The sequence below is a fragment of the Phyllobates terribilis genome, unplaced genomic scaffold, assembly GCF_046119375.1.
Source record: "Phyllobates terribilis strain yellow unplaced genomic scaffold, ASM4611937v1 Scaffold_782__1_contigs__length_678473, whole genome shotgun sequence".
Taxonomy (NCBI): domain Eukaryota; kingdom Metazoa; phylum Chordata; class Amphibia; order Anura; family Dendrobatidae; genus Phyllobates; species Phyllobates terribilis.
Genome location: NW_027363542.1, coordinates 97166 through 122909, shown reverse-complemented (window position 1 = coordinate 122909; position 25744 = coordinate 97166). Strand labels below are relative to the sequence as shown.

Below are 25744 nucleotides of genomic sequence, written 5' to 3'. Positions count from 1 at the left end.
GGCTCTGAGCCTTTATATACCTGTGCACAGCAGCAGCCACCTTCAGTCTGCTGCTGGACAGCCAGCAGCAGCAGCAGCAGGAGAGGTATGTAATCAGGAGCCCTCCTGCTAAGGGTAGACAGCTGCTCGTTCCACCCCACCCCCCGCCTTAATTGGTTCTCCTCCCTTCCAACGGTGTTGAGGCGGGTGGGAACAGCAGGGGGTGAAGGTGCTGTGTTTAAAGAGGTGGAGTTATGCAGATCTAAAACGCGTGGATTGCAGCAGCAGCAAGCCGAAAAGTGCAGGCATGTAAGGGATCTAGAGGTTGACAACATGTCTTCTTAACGGGAGTCCAGGAGCTCATCTCCACAAATGGACTTTTCAGGATCCTTGGGTGGCTCCGTAGTTTGAAACCAATTCTGGTTATCGCTTCTCGGCCTTTTGGCTAAGATCAAGTGTAGTATCTGTTCTTATCAGTTTAATATCTGATACGTCCCCTATCTGGGGACCATATATTAAATGGATTTTTAGAACAGGGAGATGGAAAAAGAGCTTGCTCTGTCCACTCCACGCATTGACCTGGTATTGCAGTATCTCCAGGACCGGTGCACCCCTTCTGTAATGCAGTTTCTAAAATCAGAAAGAATTGAATTCAATGTTTTTTGTTCATTTTGCTTGTTTGTCGGATTTTGGGATGGACTCTTTGGCTTTGCTTTTCTTCTCCTCATTGGATTTTTCTTGTTCAAAGTTGCAGAAGCCAGATTACAAGCTCATTTTGGTTCAACTTCAGCAACTGTGCATTGCATTGCCATGTAATGTAACGCAATGCTATCTTTCTAGCTCCCACTTTTTACTTCCTTTTGGATAAACAGACATATTAGGCAAGCATTTTGGAGCTTTCACCTAAATAACTACAGGTGGTGAGATAAGCTGCACAATATAATTGACCTTTCAGTATATTGTTGCACACACACCATCTATTTAGCAAATGCCCTTGTTATCAACAGCAGCCTTTTAAACTCACCTGAGCTAACAGGTATGTGCGCTGGTTACTCTGCTGCGCTTAAAATTTCTTTTTTGGTTTGCTACAATGCCTTTTCTGAAACGTTGTCTCCCTCTGCTGGAACACTGACTTCTTTCATTTAATGCCTGCAGACTATAAAAGAGAACCCAACCCAAAAAGTTTGGTTGATTAGTCTGTGGCATTCTGTTAAACTGTTGCTTATGGCGGTCTCTGTGAGCTTCTCAGCGACATTCAGCCAGCCAGGTATCCTGCCTGCAGTAGATGGAATGTGGCAATGGAACGCTGGCTGCGCGTGTCATAATAGGCTCTGAGCCTTTATATACCTGTGCACAGCAGCAGCCACCTTCAGTCTGCTGCTGGACAGCCAGCAGCAGCAGCAGCAGGAGAGGTATGTAATCAGGAGCCCTCCTGCTAAGGGTAGACAGCTGCTCGTTCCACCCCACCCCCCGCCTTAATTGGTTCTCCTCCCTTCCAACGGTGTTGAGGCGGGTGGGAACAGCAGGGGGTGAAGGTGCTGTGTTTAAAGAGGTGGAGTTATGCAGATCTAAAACGCGTGGATTGCAGCAGCAGCAAGCCGAAAAGTGCAGGCATGTAAGGGATCTAGAGGTTGACAACATGTCTTCTTAACGGGAGTCCAGGAGCTCATCTCCACAAATGGACTTTTCAGGATCCTTGGGTGGCTCCGTAGTTTGAAACCAATTCTGGTTATCGCTTCTCGGCCTTTTGGCTAAGATCAAGTGTAGTATCTGTTCTTATCAGTTTAATATCTGATACGTCCCCTATCTGGGGACCATATATTAAATGGATTTTTAGAACAGGGAGATGGAAAAAGAGCTTGCTCTGTCCACTCCACGCATTGACCTGGTATTGCAGTATCTCCAGGACCGGTGCACTCCTTCTTTAATGCAGTTTCTAAAATCAGAAAGAATTGAATTCAATGTTTTTTGTTCATTTTGCTTGTTTGTCGGATTTTGGGATGGACTCTTTGGCTTTGCTTTTCTTCTCCTCATTGGATTTTTCATGTTCAAAGTTGCAGAAGCCAGATTACAAGCTCATTTTGGTTCAACTTCAGCAACTGTGCATTGCATTGCCATGTAATGTGATGCAATGCTATCTTTCTAGCTCTCCCTTTTTACTTCCTTTTGGATAAACAGACATATTAGGCAAGCATTTTGGAGCTTTCACCTAAATAACTACAGGTGGTGAGATAAGCTGCACAATATAATTGACCTTTCAGTATATTGTTGCACACACACCATCTATTTAGCAAATGCCCTTGTTATCAACAGCAGCCTTTTAAACTCACCTGAGCTAACAGGTATGTGCGCTGGTTACTCTGCTGCGCTTAAAATTTCTTTTTTGGTTTGCTACAATGCCTTTTCTGAAACGTTGTCTCCCTCTGCTGGAACACTGACTTCTTTCATTTAATGCCTGCAGACTATAAAAGAGAACCCAACCCAAAAAGTTTGGTTGATTAGTCTGTGGCATTCTGTTAAACTGTTGCTTATGGCGGTCTCTGTGAGCTTCTCAGCGACATTCAGCCAGCCAGGTATCCTGCCTGCAGTAGATGGAATGTGGCAATGGAACGCTGGCTGCGCGTGTCATAATAGGCTCTGAGCCTTTATATACCTGTGCACAGCAGCAGCCACCTTCAGTCTGCTGCTGGACAGCCAGCAGCAGCAGCAGCAGGAGAGGTATGTAATCAGGAGCCCTCCTGCTAAGGGTAGACAGCTGCTCGTTCCACCCCACCCCCCGCCTTAATTGGTTCTCCTCCCTTCCAACGGTGTTGAGGCGGGTGGGAAAAGCAGGGGGTGAAGGTGCTGTGTTTAAAGAGGTGGAGTTATGCAGATCTAAAACGCGTGGATTGCAGCAGCAGCAAGCCGAAAAGTGCAGGCATGTAAGGGATCTAGAGGTTGACAACATGTCTTCTTAACGGGAGTCCAGGAGCTCATCTCCACAAATGGACTTTTCAGGATCCTTGGGTGGCTCCGTAGTTTGAAACCAATTCTGGTTATCGCTTCTCGGCCTTTTGGCTAAGATCAAGTGTAGTATCTTTCGAAAAGGCGGTTTTGGATGTTGGCCGCCCTAGTAGATTGATACATTATGCACACTGGGGTTTAGGCGCTTGTTAGTACGCCAGGTGGCTAATATAGTCATCTGGTGGAAAGCATGGCCCCCCAGGATCGACGCCATTGGGCCGGGGAAGATCGAAAGCCCGAAGTGTGAAGTGCCCCAGGAGTGGTGACCCTGGGGTGCCTTAACTCACTGGGATTGGGAACCCCACTTGAGTTTATGGCACATTTGCACAAGCACTTCAAATTTTCTTTCTTCGCACACACCCTTATTCCGGGCCTTCTGGCCTTAGGATGGGGAATTTTTCAATTCCCGGTCGAAGGTCCGGGCAGTATTATACTGTGAAACCTTCACTATTTATTTAATTTCTTTGTCACTGTGTGTCCACTTATTCACGTGTGTCACGTCCTACTAGGATTTTGTCGGGATGCGGTTCCCTTACGGGTTCCTCTCTTGGCAGGTCTAGGGGGGGAGTGTGTGGCCATCAGGTTCCGCTCCCCCCTGAACCCCCCTGGCTCTCCTCTTTCGGGAGGAGAGCGTTGTTGGCTCCCCTCTTCCGGGAGGGGAGCACAGTCTTTGGCTCCCAGTGCCTTGCTCGGGTGAGAACTCGGGCAGGTGCTGGGGGTAAGATTGGGTCGCCTCTGGCTCCGGCTGGAGGTGGCTATTTGTCCCTGTTCCTCGCTGTGGCCTTCTGGCTCGGAGGGACGGGGAATGGTTTGGGGGACCCTTCTCCTTTTGGAGAGGGTTTCAAGAAGACCAGCATCCTAGTGCACTTTTTTTGTGGCACTTGTCACTTTTTTAAGCGCACTCGGGTTTTGTACATGAATTCGGGCTTTCGATAAAAAAAAAAAAAAAAAAATCTGTTCTTATCAGTTTAATATCTGATACGTCCCCTATCTGGGGACCATATATTAAATGGATTTTTAGAACAGGGAGATGGAAAAAGAGCTTGCTCTGTCCACTCCACGCATTGACCTGGTATTGCAGTATCTCCAGGACCGGTGCACCCCTTCTTTAATGCAGTTTCTAAAATCAGAAAGAATTGAATTCAATGTTTTTTGTTCATTTTGCTTGTTTGTCGGATTTTGGGATGGACTCTTTGGCTTTGCTTTTCTTCTCCTCATTGGATTTTTCATGTTCAAAGTTGCAGAAGCCAGATTACAAGCTCATTTTGGTTCAACTTCAGCAACTGTGCATTGCATTGCCATGTAATGTGATGCAATGCTATCTTTCTAGCTCTCCCTTTTTACTTCCTTTTGGATAAACAGACATATTAGGCAAGCATTTTGGAGCTTTCACCTAAATAACTACAGGTGGTGAGATAAGCTGCACAATATAATTGACCTTTCAGTATATTGTTGCACACACACCATCTATTTAGCAAATGCCCTTGTTATCAACAGCAGCCTTTTAAACTCACCTGAGCTAACAGGTATGTGCGCTGGTTACTCTGCTGCGCTTAAAATTTCTTTTTTGGTTTGCTACAATGCCTTTTCTGAAACGTTGTCTCCCTCTGCTGGAACACTGACTTCTTTCATTTAATGCCTGCAGACTATAAAAGAGAACCCAACCCAAAAAGTTTGGTTGATTAGTCTGTGGCATTCTGTTAAACTGTTGCTTATGGCGGTCTCTGTGAGCTTCTCAGCGACATTCAGCCAGCCAGGTATCCTGCCTGCAGTAGATGGAATGTGGCAATGGAACGCTGGCTGCGCGTGTCATAATAGGCTCTGAGCCTTTATATACCTGTGCACAGCAGCAGCCACCTTCAGTCTGCTGCTGGACAGCCAGCAGCAGCAGCAGCAGGAGAGGTATGTAATCAGGAGCCCTCCTGCTAAGGGTAGACAGCTGCTCGTTCCACCCCACCCCCCGCCTTAATTGGTTCTCCTCCCTTCCAACGGTGTTGAGGCGGGTGGGAACAGCAGGGGGTGAAGGTGCTGTGTTTAAAGAGGTGGAGTTATGCAGATCTAAAACGCGTGGATTGCAGCAGCAGCAAGCCGAAAAGTGCAGGCATGTAAGGGATCTAGAGGTTGACAACATGTCTTCTTAACGGGAGTCCAGGAGCTCATCTCCACAAATGGACTTTTCAGGATCCTTGGGTGGCTCCGTAGTTTGAAACCAATTCTGGTTATCGCTTCTCGGCCTTTTGGCTAAGATCAAGTGTAGTATCTGTTCTTATCAGTTTAATATCTGATACGTCCCCTATCTGGGGACCATATATTAAATGGATTTTTAGAACAGGGAGATGGAAAAAGAGCTTGCTCTGTCCACTCCACGCATTGACCTGGTATTGCAGTATCTCCAGGACCGGTGCACCCCTTCTTTAATGCAGTTTCTAAAATCAGAAAGAATTGAATTCAATGTTTTTTGTTCATTTTGCTTGTTTGTCGGATTTTGGGATGGACTCTTTGGCTTTGCTTTTCTTCTCCTCATTGGATTTTTCATGTTCAAAGTTGCAGAAGCCAGATTACAAGCTCATTTTGGTTCAACTTCAGCAACTGTGCATTGCATTGCCATGTAATGTGATGCAATGCTATCTTTCTAGCTCTCCCTTTTTACTTCCTTTTGGATAAACAGACATATTAGGCAAGCATTTTGGAGCTTTCACCTAAATAACTACAGGTGGTGAGATAAGCTGCACAATATAATTGACCTTTCAGTATATTGTTGCACACACACCATCTATTTAGCAAATGCCCTTGTTATCAACAGCAGCCTTTTAAACTCACCTGAGCTAACAGGTATGTGCGCTGGTTACTCTGCTGCGCTTAAAATTTCTTTTTTGGTTTGCTACAATGCCTTTTCTGAAACGTTGTCTCCCTCTGCTGGAACACTGACTTCTTTCATTTAATGCCTGCAGACTATAAAAGAGAACCCAACCCAAAAAGTTTGGTTGATTAGTCTGTGGCATTCTGTTAAACTGTTGCTTATGGCGGTCTCTGTGAGCTTCTCAGCGACATTCAGCCAGCCAGGTATCCTGCCTGCAGTAGATGGAATGTGGCAATGGAACGCTGGCTGCGCGTGTCATAATAGGCTCTGAGCCTTTATATACCTGTGCACAGCAGCAGCCACCTTCAGTCTGCTGCTGGACAGCCAGCAGCAGCAGCAGCAGGAGAGGTATGTAATCAGGAGCCCTCCTGCTAAGGGTAGACAGCTGCTCGTTCCACCCCACCCCCCGCCTTAATTGGTTCTCCTCCCTTCCAACGGTGTTGAGGCGGGTGGGAACAGCAGGGGGTGAAGGTGCTGTGTTTAAAGAGGTGGAGTTATGCAGATCTAAAACGCGTGGATTGCAGCAGCAGCAAGCCGAAAAGTGCAGGCATGTAAGGGATCTAGAGGTTGACAACATGTCTTCTTAACGGGAGTCCAGGAGCTCATCTCCACAAATGGACTTTTCAGGATCCTTGGGTGGCTCCGTAGTTTGAAACCAATTCTGGTTATCGCTTCTCGGCCTTTTGGCTAAGATCAAGTGTAGTATCTGTTCAGTTCATGGGCCGAGCTCTGCACCGGTTAGGTTTGGGTAACATGTTTTGTTCGTATGTCCGTCTGATGTATTTTGATATCCACAGCTCGGTGTTGGTGAACGGCTGGAAGACTGACCCCTTCCCTGTCCTCTCTGGGGTCAGACAAGGCTGCCCTCTATCACCTCTTCTTTTTGTTTGTGTTATAGAACTCTTCGCAGAGGCTATCCGGCAGAATGGAGAGATCAGAGGGATCACCGCACCGGGTCCGGGACGACACGAGGTCAAGTGCTCGCTCTACATGGACGACGTCACCGTCTTCTGCGCTGATCGTGGTTCAGTCGACGCCCTCGTCCAGACGTGTGAGAGGTTCGGCCGGGCTTCAGGGGCCAAAGTCAACTGCAGGAAGTCGGAAGCCATGCTCTTCGGGGATTGGCAGCCGGCCTCCTCCGCCCCCTTCCCCTTCAACATTCAACCGGATTTCCTCAAGGTGCTGGGAGTCTGGTTCGGGAAGGAAGGAGCGGCCCTCAAGTCCTGGCAAGAACGCTTGGCCAAGGTGAAGCAACGGATCGGACTCTGGAGCCTCAGACACCTCACTTGTGAGGGTAAGGCACTCGTCCTGCGTAATGAGGTCCTGCCCGTCTTGCAGTACACGGCGCAGGCCTGGCCCCCACACGTCACTGTGTGCAGGGCCATTACCAGGACAGTGTTTCACTTTGTCTGGGGATCCAAGATGGACAGAGTCAGGCGGGCCGTCATGTACAAGGAGCCTCGCAAGGGTGGGAAGGGCGTTCCAGATATCCCCACCCTCCTGCGATCCTCTTTTGTGTGTGATTGTGTCCGCCGGACTTTGCAAGTCAAGAATGGCTCCGCGGGCAGGTCCATGTCTCGCTTCTTCCTGCTTCCTCTTTGGAGGCGACTCGGCTGGGACAAGTGGGACAGCTCCTTCCCCTACAACTGGACGACGCCATGGTTCTACGGAGACGTCGTTCGATTTGTGGGGGAGCATCAACTGGAGGGACTCAAGCCCGACTTGTGGAAGCCCAAAACTATCCACAAGCTAATCAGAGCCAAGGATGACGTGGAGAACATCACAGGACTTCACCAGGACACGCTGGAGACTGTGTGGACAAATGTGTCGTCTGACAGGCTGACCAACGGGCACAAGGACTTGTCGTGGATGGCGATTCAGGGCGGACTGCCCGTCCGGTCATTCATGCATGCCCGGAACCTGTGCAAGACCCGGTACTGCCCAAGGTGCCCCTTCGTGGAGGAAACATCTTTGCACACTTTTTGGGACTGCGGATTTGCACAGCGCCTATTGACTGCACTTGAGGACGACCTGAGGAACTCTGTCCCCAGGGCGAGCCTATCGCACCATTCTGTGCTTTACGGACTCTTCCCTGGGGTTCATACCGTCGGAGCCATCCAGGAGGCTTGGCGCCTTATGAACTGCTTCAAGGATGCCGTTTGGGTCGCCAGGAACCGGCTCATCTTGAGGAGGGAGAGGATGTCCATCCAGGACTGCCGCAGGCTGATCCACAGCCTGCTCAGAGACTATTCCATCATGGACGGTCCGGAGGACGAGGACGAGGACTAAACCCCTCCTCCCCCTCTCCCCTTATGTGTCTTGTCTTTCAATAAAGCTTCGGGCCTGTGATTTTCCCCTCCCCATCCCCTTTTTCCCAATCCCCATCCCTTATCACGGTTCGTCGTACTGTATTGATTGACATGCTTTTTCTTTCATATTGAGTGTTTTGTGTAGCATAGGGGTGTGATGTGTCTAGTTAGTGCGTCGTATCCTCATGCTATGTAAATATGATGTAGAATTCTGTGTGTACTGGGCTGCGGCACTGTACACTGTCTGTTAACTTATTTTTTGTGCTAATAAAAGATATATTCAATCAAAAAAAATCTGTTCTTATCAGTTTAATATCTGATACGTCCCCTATCTGGGGACCATATATTAAATGGATTTTTAGAACAGGGAGATGGAAAAAGAGCTTGCTCTGTCCACTCCACGCATTGACCTGATATTGCAGTATCTCCAGGACCGGTGCACCCCTTCTTTAATGCAGTTTCTAAAATCAGAAAGAATTGAATTCAATGTTTTTTGTTCATTTTGCTTGTTTGTCGGATTTTGGGATGGACTCTTTGGCTTTGCTTTTCTTCTCCTCATTGGATTTTTCATGTTCAAAGTTGCAGAAGCCAGATTACAAGCTCATTTTGGTTCAACTTCAGCAACTGTGCATTGCATTGCCATGTAATGTGATGCAATGCTATCTTTCTAGCTCTCCCTTTTTACTTCCTTTTGGATAAACAGACATATTAGGCAAGCATTTTGGAGCTTTCACCTAAATAACTACAGGTGGTGAGATAAGCTGCACAATATAATTGACCTTTCAGTATATTGTTGCACACACACCATCTATTTAGCAAATGCCCTTGTTATCAACAGCAGCCTTTTAAACTCACCTGAGCTAACAGGTATGTGCGCTGGTTACTCTGCTGCGCTTAAAATTTCTTTTTTGGTTTGCTACAATGCCTTTTCTGAAACGTTGTCTCCCTCTGCTGGAACACTGACTTCTTTCATTTAATGCCTGCAGACTATAAAAGAGAACCCAACCCAAAAAGTTTGGTTGATTAGTCTGTGGCATTCTGTTAAACTGTTGCTTATGGCGGTCTCTGTGAGCTTCTCAGCGACATTCAGCCAGCCAGGTATCCTGCCTGCAGTAGATGGAATGTGGCAATGGAACGCTGGCTGCGCGTGTCATAATAGGCTCTGAGCCTTTATATACCTGTGCACAGCAGCAGCCACCTTCAGTCTGCTGCTGGACAGCCAGCAGCAGCAGCAGCAGGAGAGGTATGTAATCAGGAGCCCTCCTGCTAAGGGTAGATAGCTGCTCGTTCCACCCCACCCCCCGCCTTAATTGGTTCTCCTCCCTTCCAACGGTGTTGAGGCGGGTGGGAACAGCAGGGGGTGAAGGTGCTGTGTTTAAAGAGGTGGAGTTATGCAGATCTAAAACGCGTGGATTGCAGCAGCAGCAAGCCGAAAAGTGCAGGCATGTAAGGGATCTAGAGGTTGACAACATGTCTTCTTAACGGGAGTCCAGGAGCTCATCTCCACAAATGGACTTTTCAGGATCCTTGGGTGGCTCCGTAGTTTGAAACCAATTCTGGTTATCGCTTCTCGGCCTTTTGGCTAAGATCAAGTGTAGTATCTGTTCTTATCAGTTTAATATCTGATACGTCCCCTATCTGGGGACCATATATTAAATGGATTTTTAGAACAGGGAGATGGAAAAAGAGCTTGCTCTGTCCACTCCACGCATTGACCTGGTATTGCAGTATCTCCAGGACCGGTGCACCCCTTCTTTAATGCAGTTTCTAAAATCAGAAAGAATTGAATTCAATGTTTTTTGTTCATTTTGCTTGTTTGTCGGATTTTGGGATGGACTCTTTGGCTTTGCTTTTCTTCTCCTCATTGGATTTTTCATGTTCAAAGTTGCAGAAGCCAGATTACAAGCTCATTTTGGTTCAACTTCAGCAACTGTGCATTGCATTGCCATGTAATGTGATGCAATGCTATCTTTCTAGCTCTCCCTTTTTACTTCCTTTTGGATAAACAGACATATTAGGCAAGCATTTTGGAGCTTTCACCTAAATAACTACAGGTGGTGAGATAAGCTGCACAATATAATTGACCTTTCAGTATATTGTTGCACACACACCATCTATTTAGCAAATGCCCTTGTTATCAACAGCAGCCTTTTAAACTCACCTGAGCTAACAGGTATGTGCGCTGGTTACTCTGCTGCGCTTAAAATTTCTTTTTTGGTTTGCTACAATGCCTTTTCTGAAACGTTGTCTCCCTCTGCTGGAACACTGACTTCTTTCATTTAATGCCTGCAGACTATAAAAGAGAACCCAACCCAAAAAGTTTGGTTGATTAGTCTGTGGCATTCTGTTAAACTGTTGCTTATGGCGGTCTCTGTGAGCTTCTCAGCGACATTCAGCCAGCCAGGTATCCTGCCTGCAGTAGATGGAATGTGGCAATGGAACGCTGGCTGCGCGTGTCATAATAGGCTCTGAGCCTTTATATACCTGTGCACAGCAGCAGCCACCTTCAGTCTGCTGCTGGACAGCCAGCAGCAGCAGCAGCAGGAGAGGTATGTAATCAGGAGCCCTCCTGCTAAGGGTAGACAGCTGCTCGTTCCACCCCACCCCCCGCCTTAATTGGTTCTCCTCCCTTCCAACGGTGTTGAGGCGGGTGGGAACAGCAGGGGGTGAAGGTGCTGTGTTTAAAGAGGTGGAGTTATGCAGATCTAAAACGCGTGGATTGCAGCAGCAGCAAGCCGAAAAGTGCAGGCATGTAAGGGATCTAGAGGTTGACAACATGTCTTCTTAACGGGAGTCCAGGAGCTCATCTCCACAAATGGACTTTTCAGGATCCTTGGGTGGCTCCGTAGTTTGAAACCAATTCTGGTTATCGCTTCTCGGCCTTTTGGCTAAGATCAAGTGTAGTATCTGTTCTTATCAGTTTAATATCTGATACGTCCCCTATCTGGGGACCATATATTAAATGGATTTTTAGAACAGGGAGATGGAAAAAGAGCTTGCTCTGTCCACTCCACGCATTGACCTGGTATTGCAGTATCTCCAGGACCGGTGCACCCCTTCTTTAATGCAGTTTCTAAAATCAGAAAGAATTGAATTCAATGTTTTTTGTTCATTTTGCTTGTTTGTCGGATTTTGGGATGGACTCTTTGGCTTTGCTTTTCTTCTCCTCATTGGATTTTTCATGTTCAAAGTTGCAGAAGCCAGATTACAAGCTCATTTTGGTTCAACTTCAGCAACTGTGCATTGCATTGCCATGTAATGTGATGCAATGCTATCTTTCTAGCTCTCCCTTTTTACTTCCTTTTGGATAAACAGACATATTAGGCAAGCATTTTGGAGCTTTCACCTAAATAACTACAGGTGGTGAGATAAGCTGCACAATATAATTGACCTTTCAGTATATTGTTGCACACACACCATCTATTTAGCAAATGCCCTTGTTATCAACAGCAGCCTTTTAAACTCACCTGAGCTAACAGGTATGTGCGCTGGTTACTCTGCTGCGCTTAAAATTTCTTTTTTGGTTTGCTACAATGCCTTTTCTGAAACGTTGTCTCCCTCTGCTGGAACACTGACTTCTTTCATTTAATGCCTGCAGACTATAAAAGAGAACCCAACCCAAAAAGTTTGGTTGATTAGTCTGTGGCATTCTGTTAAACTGTTGCTTATGGCGGTCTCTGTGAGCTTCTCAGCGACATTCAGCCAGCCAGGTATCCTGCCTGCAGTAGATGGAATGTGGCAATGGAACGCTGGCTGCGCGTGTCATAATAGGCTCTGAGCCTTTATATACCTGTGCACAGCAGCAGCCACCTTCAGTCTGCTGCTGGACAGCCAGCAGCAGCAGCAGCAGGAGAGGTATGTAATCAGGAGCCCTCCTGCTAAGGGTAGACAGCTGCTCGTTCCACCCCACCCCCCGCCTTAATTGGTTCTCCTCCCTTCCAACGGTGTTGAGGCGGGTGGGAACAGCAGGGGGTGAAGGTGCTGTGTTTAAAGAGGTGGAGTTATGCAGATCTAAAACGCGTGGATTGCAGCAGCAGCAAGCCGAAAAGTGCAGGCATGTAAGGGATCTAGAGGTTGACAACATGTCTTCTTAACGGGAGTCCAGGAGCTCATCTCCACAAATGGACTTTTCAGGATCCTTGGGTGGCTCCGTAGTTTGAAACCAATTCTGGTTATCGCTTCTCGGCCTTTTGGCTAAGATCAAGTGTAGTATCTGTTCTTATCAGTTTAATATCTGATACGTCCCCTATCTGGGGACCATATATTAAATGGATTTTTAGAACAGGGAGATGGAAAAAGAGCTTGCTCTGTCCACTCCACGCATTGACCTGGTATTGCAGTATCTCCAGGACCGGTGCACCCCTTCTTTAATGCAGTTTCTAAAATCAGAAAGAATTGAATTCAATGTTTTTTGTTCATTTTGCTTGTTTGTCGGATTTTGGGATGGACTCTTTGGCTTTGCTTTTCTTCTCCTCATTGGATTTTTCATGTTCAAAGTTGCAGAAGCCAGATTACAAGCTCATTTTGGTTCAACTTCAGCAACTGTGCATTGCATTGTCATGTAATGTGATGCAATGCTATCTTTCTAGCTCTCCCTTTTTACTTCCTTTTGGATAAACAGACATATTAGGCAAGCATTTTGGAGCTTTCACCTAAATAACTACAGGTGGTGAGATAAGCTGCACAATATAATTGACCTTTCAGTATATTGTTGCACACACACCATCTATTTAGCAAATGCCCTTGTTATCAACAGCAGCCTTTTAAACTCACCTGAGCTAACAGGTATGTGCGCTGGTTACTCTGCTGCGCTTAAAATTTCTTTTTTGGTTTGCTACAATGCCTTTTCTGAAACGTTGTCTCCCTCTGCTGGAACACTGACTTCTTTCATTTAATGCCTGCAGACTATAAAAGAGAACCCAACCCAAAAAGTTTGGTTGATTAGTCTGTGGCATTCTGTTAAACTGTTGCTTATGGCGGTCTCTGTGAGCTTCTCAGCGACATTCAGCCAGCCAGGTATCCTGCCTGCAGTAGATGGAATGTGGCAATGGAACGCTGGCTGCGCGTGTCATAATAGGCTCTGAGCCTTTATATACCTGTGCACAGCAGCAGCCACCTTCAGTCTGCTGCTGGACAGCCAGCAGCAGCAGCAGCAGGAGAGGTATGTAATCAGGAGCCCTCCTGCTAAGGGTAGACAGCTGCTCGTTCCACCCCACCCCCCGCCTTAATTGGTTCTCCTCCCTTCCAACGGTGTTGAGGCGGGTGGGAACAGCAGGGGGTGAAGGTGCTGTGTTTAAAGAGGTGGAGTTATGCAGATCTAAAACGCGTGGATTGCAGCAGCAGCAAGCCGAAAAGTGCAGGCATGTAAGGGATCTAGAGGTTGACAACATGTCTTCTTAACGGGAGTCCAGGAGCTCATCTCCACAAATGGACTTTTCAGGATCCTTGGGTGGCTCCGTAGTTTGAAACCAATTCTGGTTATCGCTTCTCGGCCTTTTGGCTAAGATCAAGTGTAGTATCTGTTCTTATCAGTTTAATATCTGATACGTCCCCTATCTGGGGACCATATATTAAATGGATTTTTAGAACAGGGAGATGGAAAAAGAGCTTGCTCTGTCCACTCCACGCATTGACCTGGTATTGCAGTATCTCCAGGACCGGTGCACCCCTTCTTTAATGCAGTTTCTAAAATCAGAAAGAATTGAATTCAATGTTTTTTGTTCATTTTGCTTGTTTGTCGGATTTTGGGATGGACTCTTTGGCTTTGCTTTTCTTCTCCTCATTGGATTTTTCATGTTCAAAGTTGCAGAAGCCAGATTACAAGCTCATTTTGGTTCAACTTCAGCAACTGTGCATTGCATTGCCATGTAATGTGATGCAATGCTATCTTTCTAGCTCTCCCTTTTTACTTCCTTTTGGATAAACAGACATATTAGGCAAGCATTTTGGAGCTTTCACCTAAATAACTACAGGTGGTGAGATAAGCTGCACAATATAATTGACCTTTCAGTATATTGTTGCACACACACCATCTATTTAGCAAATGCCCTTGTTATCAACAGCAGCCTTTTAAACTCACCTGAGCTAACAGGTATGTGCGCTGGTTACTCTGCTGTGCTTAAAATTTCTTTTTTGGTTTGCTACAATGCCTTTTCTGAAACGTTGTCTCCCTCTGCTGGAACACTGACTTCTTTCATTTAATGCCTGCAGACTATAAAAGAGAACCCAACCCAAAAAGTTTGGTTGATTAGTCTGTGGCATTCTGTTAAACTGTTGCTTATGGCGGTCTCTGTAGGCTTCTCAGCGACATTCAGCCAGCCAGGTATCCTGCCTGCAGTAGATGGAATGTGGCAATGGAACGCTGGCTGCGCGTGTCATAATAGGCTCTGAGCCTTTATATACCTGTGCACAGCAGCAGCCACCTTCAGTCTGCTGCTGGACAGCCAGCAGCAGCAGCAGCAGGAGAGGTATGTAATCAGGAGCCCTCCTGCTAAGGGTAGACAGCTGCTCGTTCCACCCCACCCCCCGCCTTAATTGGTTCTCCTCCCTTCCAACGGTGTTGAGGCGGGTGGGAACAGCAGGGGGTGAAGGTGCTGTGTTTAAAGAGGTGGAGTTATGCAGATCTAAAACGCGTGGATTGCAGCAGCAGCAAGCCGAAAAGTGCAGGCATGTAAGGGATCTAGAGGTTGACAACATGTCTTCTTAACGGGAGTCCAGGAGCTCATCTCCACAAATGGACTTTTCAGGATCCTTGGGTGGCTCCGTAGTTTGAAACCAATTCTGGTTATCGCTTCTCGGCCTTTTGGCAAGATCAGTGGTGGTTTTCTGCTGCTGGTGTTGTTTGGAGGGCAGTTGTGACTGGGGTTCCCCCTTGTGGGGCCCTAGTGTGCGATTGAGCGGCGATTGTGTTTATCTGCTGTAAAAATGGTGGAGAAAACACGTGGATTAGAGGACTCGGTCCGTCTGAAGGTGGCTGCAGGTCATGAAGGAGAAATCGGTTTGGACCAAGTTTGCGTTGATGTCTTGAAGAACATTAATGGCTTGAAGGTAACGGATGTATTGGCACTGCAGGATTTTCAGAAACAAGGAATTTATGATATCACTTTTGTTTCTTTGAGTATTTGCCAGAGAGTCTACATGGAGTTGGTACGAATGAAGGAAGAAAAGGAATTGAAATGCCTAGAGTTTATTGCACTGGAACCTCTGTTCCAGCAGACATATAAGTATGTGGTTGTGCACATGTATAACCCTAAAGTTCCGGATGAGACTGTTTCCAATTTTTTAGCTTGGTATTGTAGTGAGGTTAAATTTTTGGGAAGAATGAAGAACAAATACAATTGTCTAAATGGCAAGAGGAGATATGTTGTAAAACTGAGACCGGATGATAGAGCTATTGGGGGTGCCAAGAGCATTCCTGCACAGTTTTCTATCGGAGGAGAAAGGGGATTTTGTTTTTATAATGGACAGATGGAATATTGTAGGAAGTGTCATGAGTTTGGACATGTTCAGAAAGATTGTCCAGTGCAAGGTGATGTTTGTAGAGGTTGTGGGAAATCTGGGCATGTTGCAAGTGGTTGCCCAATGAATAAGGTGTGTGATTTGTGTGGACATGCAGATCACCTTGCAAGGAAATGTAGATTGTGGGCTCAGATTCCTAGGTCACAGGTGGACGCTGAAGAGAGGCAGAAGAAGACTCGGCAGGAAAGTGGGGAGGAGGGCGAAGGCTCAGACTCAGAGGGGGAAAGCCAAAAACAAGATGGTGGTAGGGGAAGAGACCATGCGGTGCCCAAGATGGAGGAAAAGGGGCGGAGCCAGAAGAAAGTTGGTTTGAGGGAGGGGCTGGAAGTAATAAACAAAGTAGCTGATGTGCATGGCCCGGGTGATGGGATGGATTTGTCTAATATGGCGGAGTCAGTGAATCCTGTTTTGGGAAGAGATGGGGGTGAGGAAATGGAGGTTTTGGAGGAGGAGGATTCTGATTCGGATGGAACTATAACCCCTCAGCAGCGTGATAGGGTTAACAGTGATTGGAGTGAAAATGAGGAGGAAGATGATGGCAAGGAGGAGAGTTATGCCTCCGTGATTAAAAGAAGTAAGGTGGAGGGGTGTTGGTCTGGGGGGCAGGAAGATCCAGTCTCCCTAAGACCAGGTTATTCTAACAGGGACTCGAGTTCTGAGTCGCCTGATATACGTAGAAAAGTGGGTGGCAGGAGTGGGTTTTCTCCTGGTTCATGATGGATCGGGTATGGTGGAGATTTTTTCCTGTTGTTATGATGGCGTTGTGTGTTGCTTCTCTGAATGTACGAGGGATTGGTTCTGCTTGTAGGAGAGCAGGGATACTGGAGTACATTGAGAGTGTGAATGCAGATATTGTCTGTCTGCAGGAATGTGTAATTAAATCTGCCCCGCATGAGAGTGAGTGGAATAAGGGGCAATCTTTTTGGTCCCCATGCTCAGAAAACAGGAATGAAGGGGTGGGCATTTTACTGTGTAATTCCAGTCTAAAGGTTTTAGAGTTTAAAGTAATCATACCTGGGAGATGTTTGTTTTTATTAGTGGATTTTTTAGGTCAGCGGGTACGGGTTTTTAATGTTTATGCCCCTGCTGATAAACAAGCAAGAGTTGGGTTTTTGGAGTCTCTAAAGTTGTTTTTACCAGGCAGAGACTTCACTATAGTGGCTGGAGATTTTAATTGTGTCAGATCCGCAAAAGATCGTAAGAGCTCTACGGAAGGTAGGACTGATGTTACGTCTAATATTTTAAATCAGATTGTGCAGGATTTACGCTACACGGATGCTGGTCTGATGGTTGGGCCAAGTGATAAGTTCACATACATATCAGACAGTGGACGTAGTGTTTCCCGAATTGACTATGTTTTTATGTCTGAAGGGATTAAGGTGGCCAAGTGCAACCACGTGATGACGACTTTTTCTGACCACAAGATGATAGTGGTAGATCTGTGTATAGCTGAGTCCCTGGCTTTTGGAAAGGGACTCTGGAAGCTGAATGTAAGCCTGCTGGAAGAGGAGAGTGTTAAGGTTGGTTTTAATAAAGTGTTTTTGTCTTGTGTGTCTGAACAGCACCTTTTTAAAGATTTGCTAGAGTGGTGGGACTGGGCTAAGGAGAAATTTGCATGTTATTTTAAAGGGGTGTGTTTTAGGAGAGCGAAAGCCAAAAGGGATCATGATGCTGCTGTTATTTCAAAATTGGAAGTACTCCATAAGTTTAAGAGAGCGGGGATGGAGGTGGATAAAGAGATTGCAGATTTGAAGGACGAACTGAAGAAGATACTTATTGAAAAAGGGAAGACTATTATGTTTAAGGCAAAAATAAAGCACATGGAGGAAAATGAGCAATGTTCGAGATACTTTTTTAAAAAATGTTTTAAACCTAAAGGGGTTTTTAAGTCTGTTTTTTCTCCTGCAGGGGAGGTATCTGGGGATGAGATGATTGGCAGTATTCTTTCCTTTTATGAAACACTCTTCTCTAACGATAGTAGAGCCAGTGATGCGGAAATTAATGATTATTGCAAAGTATTAACTAATAATATTCCTGAGGAGAAAATTGGGTTTTTAAGTGAGGAGGTTGGGAAAGATGAAATTAGACGGGCAGTGGATGGCTTGGCGAAAGGCAAGACGCCAGGCTGTGATGGTCTTCCTGCTGAATTTTATGTTAGATTTTGGGATATTATAGGTGTGGAGTTTTCCCGGGTGGTGCAATATGGTTTTACTCATGGGATTTTATCGGTTTCTATGCGTAGGGGGATTGTTACGCTGATTCATAAGAAAGGGGACATGAGGGATATTAAAAATTGGAGGCCCATAACATTGTTAAACAGTGATTACAAAATTATTTCTAAAATTGTGGCTGGTAGACTGGCAGATGTGATAGGTGATATGGTGGGGGAGTATCAGGCATGTGCAGTGCCTGGTAGGAAAATTTCAGATAATTTGCTGCTTCTAAGAGACTTAATTTATCAGGCTAATTTGAATAAGAATGCTCTTTTGTTACAGTCGGTGGACCTGGAGAAAGCCTTTGATAAAATATCACATAGATTTTTGTTCTCTGCTTTAAGTCACCTTGGTGTTCCGGATAAATTATTGATGGTCATTAAGAGTTTTTATTGTGGGGTCAGTAGCCAGATTTTAGTTAATGGGCATGTGAGTTCCAGTTTTAATATTTTATCGGGAGTTAGGCAGGGTTGTCCCCTGTCACCAATTCTTTTTATCTGTGTGGTGGAGGCCCTTTTAAAAAGTGTGCAAGTTGACAAGTGTGTGGCTGGTGTTTTTATTCCTGGGGGATCCGGGGGTCCAGTCAAGTCTTTAAGTTATATGGATGATATTGTTTTTACTTGTGGTTCACAGGCGGATCTCAATAGAGTGAATTTGCACGTAAGGATTTTTTGTTGTGTGGCTGGTATGGCGGTGAATTGGGGAAAGTGCCAGCTTTGTAACTTTGGGAGGCAGGTTGAGGTTAACGTGGCAGGAGTGGAGAGTAGGGAGGAAATTGAGGTTCTTGGTGTCATCTTTGAGAAGGAACTGAAAGGGGAAAGCAGCCTGAAGATTCTAGAAGACAAAATGGATCAGAAGTTGAACTTTTGGAAACTAAGGAACCTGTCGCTGAGAGGGAAAGTGCTGGTAATCAAGTCTGTGATTCTCCCGCTTCTGCTGTACACTGCTTTGATTTTCCCACCTGCTGTGCTTTGGACAAAGAGAGTGACAAGGAAACTGTTTGTGTTTTTTTGGGGATCCAAAATGGAGAAACTAAGAAGAGGAATGGTTATGTGTTCTGTGGAAAATGGGGGTTGTGATTTTCCTAACATTGACTTATTTTTAAGAATGCATTATTTTTTGAACATTTATAAATTATCCCAGTGCAATAACAGGACTGCGGACATGTGCAAATATTTAGCAGGACGGCTTTTCCAGAAATGGAGCTGGTGTGAGAAGGATTTAAGAAAACCAGTTTCGTTTGTGATACCGTTTTTTTATGTGGTGCTTAGGTCCTTCTATGATCAAAATGGGATAAGCTCCATGGTTAGACCGGACAAAAAACTGATTGTCTCAGGTATTAAGAAGAAGGAGATGTTATGTGATGTGCCGTTTTGTAATAATGCACAGTCTGGACAGGTGTGGAAGCTTTTTTTCATGCGTGGAATCAGCAACAGACAGAAGGATGTAACCTGGATGGCGTTGCATGGATGCTTGCCAACAAGGGCTTTTTTGAATGACCGGGGGATAAAGGTTCAAGAACTATGTCCTAGGGAAGGTTGCAATAAGGTGGAAACAATACAGCATATTTTTTGGGACTGTTTTTTTGCTAAAAAAGTTTTTACCTTGTTGTCACGTATGTTTGTTGCTTTAGTTGGTTTTCATTGTTTCGATTTTGAAAGGATTTTAATAGGTCAAGATTTTAAGTACTCGCAAAGGAAGCGGGCAAGCTGGATTATTTTTGTCATATATAAAGAGGTTTTATGGGACGTTCGGAATTTGGTGATTTTTAAAAAGATTGTTTTTTCCCCCATGGAATGCAGAAAGATTTTTCTTGCTAGACTGTTTTATGCCTATTTATTGGATAAAAAGAAGTATGGTGAGACAGCAGCAGAAGCACTCTGGAACTTTTCACATTGGACTTCTTACAGTAAGTAACAGTTAATTGCAGGGTTGTGTTTTTTGGGATTTTGTTTTTGTTTTTTCCGAATGATGATTTGAGAACCCGTTATGTGAATATGCGCTATGATGCATAAATTAATGTGGGTCTTAATCTGAGGAAAAGAAGAAGAAAAAAAAAAAAAAAAATCTGTTCTTATCAGTTTAATATCTGATACGTCCCCTATCTGGGGACCATATATTAAATGGATTTTTAGAACAGGGAGATGGAAAAAGAGCTTGCTCTGTCCACTCCACGCATTGACCTGGTATTGCAGTATCTCCAGGACCGGTGCACCCCTTCTTTAATGCAGTTTCTAAAATCAGAAAGAATTGAATTCAATGTTTTTTGTTCATTTTGCTTGTTTGTCGGATTTTGGGATGGACTCTTTGGCTTTGCTTTTCTTCTCCTCATTGGATTTTTCATGTTCAAAGTTGCAGAAGCCAGATTACAAGCTCATTTTGGTTCAACTTCAGCAACTGTGCATTGCATTGCCATGTAATGTGATGCAATGCTATCTTTCTAGCTCTCCCTTTTTACTTCCTTTTGGATAAACAGACATATTAGGCAAGCATTTTGGAGCTTTCACCTAAATAACTACAGGTGGTGAGATAAGCTGCACAATATAATTGACCTTTCAGTATATTGTTGCACACACACCATCTATTTAGCAAATGCCCTTGTTATCAACAGCAGCCTTTTAAACTCACCTGAGCTAACAGGTATGTGCGCTGGTTACTCTGCTGCGCTTAAAATTTCTTTTTTGGTTTGCTACAATGCCTTTTCTGAAACGTTGTCTCCCTCTGCTGGAACACTGACTTCTTTCATTTAATGCCTGCAGACTATAAAAGAGAACCCAACCCAAAAAGTTTGGTTGATTAGTCTGTGGCATTCTGTTAAACTGTTGCTTATGGCGGTCTCTGTGAGCTTCTCAGCGACATTCAGCCAGCCAGGTATCCTGCCTGCAGTAGATGGAATGTGGCAATGGAACGCTGGCTGCGCGTGTCATAATAGGCTCTGAGCCTTTATATACCTGTGCACAGCAGCAGCCACCTTCAGTCTGCTGCTGGACAGCCAGCAGCAGCAGCAGCAGGAGAGGTATGTAATCAGGAGCCCTCCTGCTAAGGGTAGACAGCTGCTCGTTCCACCCCACCCCCCGCCTTAATTGGTTCTCCTCCCTTCCAACGGTGTTGAGGCGGGTGGGAACAGCAGGGGGTGAAGGTGCTGTGTTTAAAGAGGTGGAGTTATGCAGATCTAAAATGCGTGGATTGCAGCAGCAGCAAGCCGAAAAGTGCAGGCATGTAAGGGATCTAGAGGTTGACAACATGTCTTCTTAACGGGAGTCCAGGAGCTCATCTCCGCAAATGGACTTTTCAGGATCCTTGGGTGGCTCCGTAGTTTGAAACCAATTCTGGTTATCGCTTCTCGGCCTTTTGGCTAAGATCAAGTGTAGTATCTGTTCTTATCAGTTTAATATCTGATACGTCCCCTATCTGGGGACCATATATTAAATGGATTTTTAGAACAGGGAGATGGAAAAAGAGCTTGCTCTGTCCACTCCACGCATTGACCTGGTATTGCAGTATCTCCAGGACCGGTGCACCCCTTCTTTAATGCAGTTTCTAAAATCAGAAAGAATTGAATTCAATGTTTTTTGTTCATTTTGCTTGTTTGTCGGATTTTGGGATGGACTCTTTGGCTTTGCTTTTCTTCTCCTCATTGGATTTTTCATGTTCAAAGTTGCAGAAGCCAGATTACAAGCTCATTTTGGTTCAACTTCAGCAACTGTGCATTGCATTGCCATGTAATGTGATGCAATGCTATCTTTCTAGCTCTCCCTTTTTACTTCCTTTTGGATAAACAGACATATTAGGCAAGCATTTTGGAGCTTTCACCTAAATAACTACAGGTGGTGAGATAAGCTGCACAATATAATTGACCTTTCAGTATATTGTTGCACACACACCATCTATTTAGCAAATGCCCTTGTTATCAACAGCAGCCTTTTAAACTCACCTGAGCTAACAGGTATGTGCGCTGGTTACTCTGCTGCGCTTAAAATTTCTTTTTTGGTTTGCTACAATGCCTTTTCTGAAACGTTGTCTCCCTCTGCTGGAACACTGACTTCTTTCATTTAATGCCTGCAGACTATAAAAGAGAACCCAACCCAAAAAGTTTGGTTGATTAGTCTGTGGCATTCTGTTAAACTGTTGCTTATGGCGGTCTCTGTGAGCTTCTCAGCGACATTCAGCCAGCCAGGTATCCTGCCTGCAGTAGATGGAATGTGGCAATGGAACGCTGGCTGCGCGTGTCATAATAGGCTCTGAGCCTTTATATACCTGTGCACAGCAGCAGCCACCTTCAGTCTGCTGCTGGACAGCCAGCAGCAGCAGCAGCAGGAGAGGTATGTAATCAGGAGCCCTCCTGCTAAGGGTAGACAGCTGCTCGTTCCACCCCACCCCCCGCCTTAATTGGTTCTCCTCCCTTCCAACGGTGTTGAGGCGGGTGGGAACAGCAGGGGGTGAAGGTGCTGTGTTTAAAGAGGTGGAGTTATGCAGATCTAAAACGCGTGGATTGCAGCAGCAGCAAGCCGAAAAGTGCAGGCATGTAAGGGATCTAGAGGTTGACAACATGTCTTCTTAACGGGAGTCCAGGAGCTCATCTCCACAAATGGACTTTTCAGGATCCTTGGGTGGCTCCGTAGTTTGAAACCAATTCTGGTTATCGCTTCTCGGCCTTTTGGCTAAGATCAAGTGTAGTATCTGTTCTTATCAGTTTAATATCTGATACGTCCCCTATCTGGGGACCATATATTAAATGGATTTTTAGAACAGGGAGATGGAAAAAGAGCTTGCTCTGTCCACTCCACGCATTGACCTGGTATTGCAGTATCTCCAGGACCGGTGCACCCCTTCTTTAATGCAGTTTCTAAAATCAGAAAGAATTGAATTCAATGTTTTTTGTTCATTTTGCTTGTTTGTCGGATTTTGGGATGGACTCTTTGGCTTTGCTTTTCTTCTCCTCATTGGATTTTTCATGTTCAAAGTTGCAGAAGCCAGATTACAAGCTCATTTTGGTTCAACTTCAGCAACTGTGCATTGCATTGCCATGTAATGTGATGCAATGCTATCTTTCTAGCTCTCCCTTTTTACTTCCTTTTGGATAAACAGACATATTAGGCAAGCATTTTGGAGCTTTCACCTAAATAACTACAGGTGGTGAGATAAGCTGCACAATATAATTGACCTTTCAGTATATTGTTGCACACACACCATCTATTTAGCAAATGCCCTTGTTATCAACAGCAGCCTTTTAAACTCACCTGAGCTAACAGGTATGTGCGCTGGTTACTCTGCTGCGCTTAAAATTTCTTTTTTGGTTTGCTACAATGCCTTTTCTGAAACGTTGTCTCCCTCTGCTGGAACACTGACTTCTTTCATTTAATGCCTGCAGACTATAAAAGAGAACCCAACCCAAAAAGTTTGGTTGATTAGTCTGTGGCATTCTGTTAAACTGTTGCTTATGGCGGTCTCTGTGAGCTTCTCAGCGACATTCAGCCAGCCAGGTATCCTGCCTGCAGTAGATGGAATGTGGCAATGGAACGCTGGCTGCGCGTGTCGTAATAGGCTCTGAGCCTTTATATACCTGTGCACAGCAGCAGCCACCTTCAGTCTGCTGCTGGACAGCCAGCAGCAGCAGCAGCAGGAGAGGTATGTAATCAGGAGCCCTCCTGCTAAGGGTAGACAGCTGCTCGTTCCACCCCACCCCCCGCCTTAATTGGTTCTCCTCCCTTCCAACGGTGTTGAGGCGGGTGGGAACAGCAGGGGGTGAAGGTGCTGTGTTTAAAGAGGTGGAGTTATGCAGATCTAAAACGCGTGGATTGCAGCAGCAGCAAGCCGAAAAGTGCAGGCATGTAAGGGATCTAGAGGTTGACAACATGTCTTCTTAACGGGAGTCCAGGAGCTCATCTCCACAAATGGACTTTTCAGGATCCTTGGGTGGCTCCGTAGTTTGAAACCAATTCTGGTTATCGCTTCTCGGCCTTTTGGCTAAGATCAAGTGTAGTATCTGTTCTTATCAGTTTAATATCTGATACGTCCCCTATCTGGGGACCATATATTAAATGGATTTTTAGAACAGGGAGATGGAAAAAGAGCTTGCTCTGTCCACTCCACGCATTGACCTGGTATTGCAGTATCTCCAGGACCGGTGCACCCCTTCTTTAATGCAGTTTCTAAAATCAGAAAGAATTGAATTCAATGTTTTTTGTTCATTTTGCTTGTTTGTCGGATTTTGGGATGGACTCTTTGGCTTTGCTTTTCTTCTCCTCATTGGATTTTTCATGTTCAAAGTTGCAGAAGCCAGATTACAAGCTCATTTTGGTTTAACTTCAGCAACTGTGCATTGCATTGCCATGTAATGTGATGCAATGCTATCTTTCTAGCTCTCCCTTTTTACTTCCTTTTGGATAAACAGACATATTAGGCAAGCATTTTGGAGCTTTCACCTAAATAACTACAGGTGGTGAGATAAGCTGCACAATATAATTGACCTTTCAGTATATTGTTGCACACACAATATCTATTTAGCAAATGCCCTTGTTATCAACAGCAGCCTTTTAAACTCACCTGAGCTAACAGGTATGTGCGCTGGTTACTCTGCTGCGCTTAAAATTTCTTTTTTGGTTTGCTACAATGCCTTTTCTGAAACGTTGTCTCCCTCTGCTGGAACACTGACTTCTTTCATTTAATGCCTGCAGACTATAAAAGAGAACCCAACCCAAAAAGTTTGGTTGATTAGTCTGTGGCATTCTGTTAAACTGTTGCTTATGGCGGTCTCTGTGAGCTTCTCAGCGACATTCAGCCAGCCAGGTATACTGCCTGCAGTAGATGGAATGTGGCAATGGAATGCTGGCTGCGCGTGTCATAATAGGCTCTGAGCCTTTATATACCTGTGCACAGCAGCAGCCACCTTCAGTCTGCTGCTGGACAGCCAGCAGCAGCAGCAGCAGGAGAGGTATGTAATCAGGAGCCCTCCTGTTAAGGGTAGACAGCTGCTCGTTCCACCCCACCCCCCGCCTTAATTGGTTCTCCTCCCTTCCAACGGTGTTGAGGCGGGTGAGAACAGCAGGGGGTGAAGGTGCTGTGTTTAAAGAGGTGGAGTTATGCAGATCTAAAACGCGTGGATTGCAGCAGCAGCAAGCCGAAAAGTGCAGGCATGTAAGGGATCTAGAGGTTGACAACATGTCTTCTTAACGGGAGTCCAGGAGCTCATCTCCACAAATGGACTTTTCAGGATCCTTGGGTGGCTCCGTAGTTTGAAACCAATTCTGGTTATCGCTTCTCGGCCTTTTGGCTAAGATCAAGTGTAGTATCTGTTCTTATCAGTTTAATATCTGATACGTCCCCTATCTGGGGACCATATATTAAATGGATTTTTAGAACAGGGAGATTGAAAAAGAGCTTGCTCTGTCCACTCCACGCATTGACCTGGTATTGCAGTATCTCCAGGACCGGTGCACCCCTTCTTTAATGCAGTTTCTAAAATCAGAAAGAATTGAATTCAATGTTTTTTGTTCATTTTGCTTGTTTGTCGGATTTTGGGATGGACTCTTTGGCTTTGCTTTTCTTCTCCTCATTGGATTTTTCATGTTCAAAGTTGCAGAAGCCAGATTACAAGCTCATTTTGGTTCAACTTCAGCAACTGTGCATTGCATTGCCATGTAATGTGATGCAATGCTATCTTTCTAGCTCTCCCTTTTTACTTCCTTTTGGATAAACAGACATATTAGGCAAGCATTTTGGAGCTTTCACCTAAATAACTACAGGTGGTGAGATAAGCTGCACAATATAATTGACCTTTCAGTATATTGTTGCACACACACCATCTATTTAGCAAATGCCCTTGTTATCAACAGCAGCCTTTTAAACTCACCTGAGCTAAC

General features: G+C 45.3%; 13 non-coding genes and 3 pseudogenes across 13 annotated transcripts; all 16 read left to right on the top strand.

Moving 5' to 3' along the window:
- Nucleotides 1–404: 404 nt before the first annotated feature.
- LOC141240102 (U2 spliceosomal RNA) lies at nucleotides 405–595 on the top strand. Its single transcript, XR_012305404.1, has one exon. It is a non-coding gene; the product is annotated as a U2 spliceosomal RNA (small nuclear RNA).
- Nucleotides 596–1710: 1115 nt separating this feature from the next.
- Nucleotides 1711–1901, top strand: LOC141240005 (U2 spliceosomal RNA). The gene has a single exon (XR_012305326.1). It is a non-coding gene; the product is annotated as a U2 spliceosomal RNA (small nuclear RNA).
- Nucleotides 1902–3016: 1115 nt separating this feature from the next.
- On the top strand, nucleotides 3017–3108 carry LOC141240073 (U2 spliceosomal RNA; annotated as a pseudogene).
- A 794-nt stretch (nucleotides 3109–3902) lies between these two features.
- On the top strand, nucleotides 3903–4088 carry LOC141240061 (U2 spliceosomal RNA). Its single transcript, XR_012305376.1, has one exon. It is a non-coding gene; the product is annotated as a U2 spliceosomal RNA (small nuclear RNA).
- A 1115-nt stretch (nucleotides 4089–5203) lies between these two features.
- On the top strand, nucleotides 5204–5394 carry LOC141240100 (U2 spliceosomal RNA). The gene has a single exon (XR_012305402.1). It is a non-coding gene; the product is annotated as a U2 spliceosomal RNA (small nuclear RNA).
- A 1115-nt stretch (nucleotides 5395–6509) lies between these two features.
- LOC141240071 (U2 spliceosomal RNA) lies at nucleotides 6510–6675 on the top strand (annotated as a pseudogene).
- A 1728-nt stretch (nucleotides 6676–8403) lies between these two features.
- Nucleotides 8404–8598, top strand: LOC141240051 (U2 spliceosomal RNA). The gene has a single exon (XR_012305370.1). It is a non-coding gene; the product is annotated as a U2 spliceosomal RNA (small nuclear RNA).
- Nucleotides 8599–9713: 1115 nt separating this feature from the next.
- On the top strand, nucleotides 9714–9904 carry LOC141240099 (U2 spliceosomal RNA). Its single transcript, XR_012305401.1, has one exon. It is a non-coding gene; the product is annotated as a U2 spliceosomal RNA (small nuclear RNA).
- A 1115-nt stretch (nucleotides 9905–11019) lies between these two features.
- LOC141240098 (U2 spliceosomal RNA) lies at nucleotides 11020–11210 on the top strand. The gene has a single exon (XR_012305400.1). It is a non-coding gene; the product is annotated as a U2 spliceosomal RNA (small nuclear RNA).
- A 1115-nt stretch (nucleotides 11211–12325) lies between these two features.
- Nucleotides 12326–12516, top strand: LOC141240097 (U2 spliceosomal RNA). The gene has a single exon (XR_012305399.1). It is a non-coding gene; the product is annotated as a U2 spliceosomal RNA (small nuclear RNA).
- A 1115-nt stretch (nucleotides 12517–13631) lies between these two features.
- Nucleotides 13632–13822, top strand: LOC141240096 (U2 spliceosomal RNA). Its single transcript, XR_012305398.1, has one exon. It is a non-coding gene; the product is annotated as a U2 spliceosomal RNA (small nuclear RNA).
- A 6071-nt stretch (nucleotides 13823–19893) lies between these two features.
- Nucleotides 19894–20102, top strand: LOC141240063 (U2 spliceosomal RNA; annotated as a pseudogene).
- Nucleotides 20103–21217: 1115 nt separating this feature from the next.
- On the top strand, nucleotides 21218–21408 carry LOC141240094 (U2 spliceosomal RNA). Its single transcript, XR_012305397.1, has one exon. It is a non-coding gene; the product is annotated as a U2 spliceosomal RNA (small nuclear RNA).
- Nucleotides 21409–22523: 1115 nt separating this feature from the next.
- Nucleotides 22524–22714, top strand: LOC141240093 (U2 spliceosomal RNA). Its single transcript, XR_012305396.1, has one exon. It is a non-coding gene; the product is annotated as a U2 spliceosomal RNA (small nuclear RNA).
- Nucleotides 22715–23829: 1115 nt separating this feature from the next.
- LOC141240092 (U2 spliceosomal RNA) lies at nucleotides 23830–24020 on the top strand. Its single transcript, XR_012305395.1, has one exon. It is a non-coding gene; the product is annotated as a U2 spliceosomal RNA (small nuclear RNA).
- A 1115-nt stretch (nucleotides 24021–25135) lies between these two features.
- LOC141240019 (U2 spliceosomal RNA) lies at nucleotides 25136–25326 on the top strand. The gene has a single exon (XR_012305339.1). It is a non-coding gene; the product is annotated as a U2 spliceosomal RNA (small nuclear RNA).
- Nucleotides 25327–25744: the final 418 nt, after the last annotated feature.